The following is a 3,584-nucleotide window of genomic DNA, read 5'->3' as shown; positions in this document are numbered from 1 at the left end:
TAAACTTCTTCTGTTTATAACTTTTGATCTAATCAATATTTTTTGACGCTCGAGGGCTAGTTTTGTAGGACTTTTGAAGACGAAAAAAAAAATTACATTACTGTTTTCTCGTGGAAATGAACGGAAAAAAGTTATAAGCGAAAAACGTGAATTTACGTAAAAATTATACAATTAACCACCCTGTAAACAATCTTCCTCCCATTTTTATGACTGTGGAAACTAATATGTTATTGTACATAATATTTAGCATCTATAGTGATAAATTCAGCTTGTCGAAACAAAAAGTCGCGAAATGGTAATTTCCCCACTTATTTTCCTGGCCTAGGTGGTTGCCTATCAAACTGGCATGTTATTTTTTTCAATTTCAAACAAAACTTTCGTGACACTGGTGATACAAGACTCAGGGTAAGAAGAACCCAAATTAATTTCCATGTCACCAGCGACAATTTAAAGCTGAGAATATAGCTTTATGTTCAAAACACATAAAAACAAGGTTGGGAAATTATTGACTCCAGATATTTTGCATGTTATGCGTTATAATAAATTAGTACATTTTTAAATATGTAAAAAAAACATTTCGTGCATGCAAACTGATATATATATAATTAATTAGAATGGTCAGTAAATTAATACATCTTATTTTTTTATTTTAATCTTTTGTTATCTTGACATACAATTCAACGAAATTTTGCCACGAGCACAATCTAGTAAAAACTTATGTTTTTTCTCTATTGTTTAATTTATATATTTTTAGAACTTCAACAACCAAAATTATATAGTAAAATAAAATATACAGGATGTCTGGAAGTGTATGCCAATGCGAAGCACACTACAAGAGGAGCTTCAAGCAATGAAAAAAAAAAAAAACGATTTCGATTGTTACTTTTACAACTTTGCTTTCATGGTAGCCGAAAATAAGCTTATTTACCTAAAACATAGAAGTTTTCGCTGAAACAGTCCTTTTTTTTTTGCAAAAATTTTTTTTGTTGATTCAGATTTTGGAACGAAGATATTTTACGAATATCATTTTATTAGCTGTAAAACACTTTTCATGTGTCATTAAAATACAGGGTGATTCAGAATTTATAAAAAAAAAAATCTGGATGTACAGGGGACTTATAATAATAAATACAATTTTGTAAAGAAAAAATCAAAAAGAGTTGTTCAAAAATAATTTAAAAATACACTTCTGCAAGGCACTGGAAGCTGGTCCACTGTAAAACTTGACCTGGCACAATGCCGTAGTGATAAAAACGGACGAAAACTTGAAAGAATTTCGCAAGGAAAGGAATAAATAAAATTTTATAGCACCTAGTTTATATCAGCAAATTCAACTGATTTTGCCACTATTGTTATTATTAATTAATAAAATTAGTTTGTAGTTCTAAATAACAAAAAATTTAACATACCTGTTGTTACAACAACTGTTCATAATTTTGTCCACCGACGTATAAACATATTTGGGTCTGTCTTACTCAATTTCTACGAACTAACACAAACGCTGACTTGTTTCACCGTAACACAAATCACCATAATACAAATGTTTTCTTGCTTCATCATAAATTAAAACGATATTCATCAACTCCGAGTTGCTACACACGCAAGCCATTTTTTACACTAACTACTAAAAACTATTGTAAACACTATGGCAACGACGACTGAAAAATCGGATTTCAGTATTCGGATTTGCTGAGGCCACGTGGCTCTCGACGCGTATTACGAATGACGCTAGAGACTACGGTTGTCCAGCTATGTAATGGATGAAAGTACTACAACTTCAATAATTTTTTCCTCGGGAACTATAAGGATTTTACACATTTTTTTACGATTTTAACATTCTACAAGCTTGCCCTACTTAAAGTAAATAAGGTGAGGTTTCGCAAAATCTTCATTAACAAAAAAATAGAAAGAGGCAAAAACAAAAGACGGTTTCAGGTATTCTTAGCCACATAATAATAATATCTAATGTAGCCGAGCTATCTTAAAAAAACAGAACAAAACAAATTCTTTAAAGACTCGTAACTTTTTAAAAAAACAAAAATTTACCTAGTTAACTTGATCTGAATAGCTCATTTATATATTCTATAAAAGCAGTAAGTATAGTATAATTTATATGTAGTTCAAGCAACCAGCGTATCCTTGTTTCTCTTTTTGCATCTCCAACATTAATCCCCGGTCTAATGACGTGGTTTTTCGCCATGGCAACCCGTACAGATACCGAATTTATCTCAATCTGGCGCCATCTTGGTTTATCAATAACGAAATGAACATGTGTACGAGGTTGCGGATTGTTATTTAACTCGGGGGAGCATTAATATTAATAGGTGTAAATTATGATAAATGGGGTTGCCCCGCCGCCATTACCACGAACAACTACACACGTCTTGCGATAGAACAATCCTTCGGGTTCTACACGGATACGGAATCGAATTAGGGCGGGGAACAAAGGGGGCCGAGCGCGGGAAAAAAGGCAATTAAACATTAAAACAACAATAAAAAGAGATCTATGTGGGTAATTACGGGGGGAGGGAGATTTAGTGGATGTAGTAATTGGACGGGGTGGCTCTAGGATCATTTTGAATGCTATAGATACTTGATTTACAGCCTCGTCAATAAAATAGTCATGTCGAAATATGGCGGGAAATTTATTTTCTACACTGAAAAATAAAGTGTTTGGATCAAACGAGCAGATAGTTTTAAATGAAATTATTTTTCATCAAACTATGTGAAATATTTCGTTCTTATATTACAAAAAATACTCAAAATTTAACGATCTTTCAGATGGACCGCATTTCCACGTTCCAGGAATCAAAACATTGTTTAGTATCGCCACGCGATTTATACAGAAAGATTTGAACTAACAGATCTAACTGCAATTTGAAGCTATTCGAGGAACCGAGCAAGCCCAGTTTCCTGAATTAAAATAAATTCCTTCATTTCGGACATATTGGCAGCGGGAGTGTTAAATGGCACACCCTGTATATATATTTAAAATTTAGTATTAATGTAGGAATTATTCAAGACAAATGTAGCATATTATAATCAAACTTCTATTTTCTTGAAAGAAAATTGTAGGTCACATAATGGCGTAGGTGAGAAGTAGCACGATAGATGGAGCCAACACTTACGCTCTGTGTATACACATATCCTTGTGAGTAACGACACTAAAGCAGCTGGATCGTTCTAACGACATAATGATGAGGATCATCAATAGTCCCAAACCGACCTATGCCTGGTTGGTTAAACTTACGAACGATCCTAGCTGTTGTACTAGGCGTTTGAAACAAAATATTTTTTATTACTGAGAAATATTTATATCCAAGTATATTCTTAAAATAAGTATATACAATCATTTGACCAAAGCTATTCAATTTTGTATTAAACAAACGATACATTAATATACAATACAAAATATGTTTCTATAAAATCTATGTAGATCATAAACTTAAGAATAGAATTCGTTTAACCGTAAGTATCAAATATTTATTTTAAATGCTGCCTATTTTTAAAGTAATAAATTATATTTCTGGGTACAAATTTAAAGTATATAAATAAATAATTTTGTTGAAAGAAGAAAATATTTT

This window comes from Anoplophora glabripennis, unplaced genomic scaffold (assembly GCF_000390285.2).
Source record: "Anoplophora glabripennis isolate ALB-LARVAE unplaced genomic scaffold, Agla_2.0 scaffold279, whole genome shotgun sequence".
Lineage (NCBI taxonomy): Eukaryota > Metazoa > Arthropoda > Insecta > Coleoptera > Cerambycidae > Anoplophora > Anoplophora glabripennis.
The sequence above is the reverse complement of the archived record's forward strand: the minus strand, read 5'-3'. Positions refer to the sequence as shown.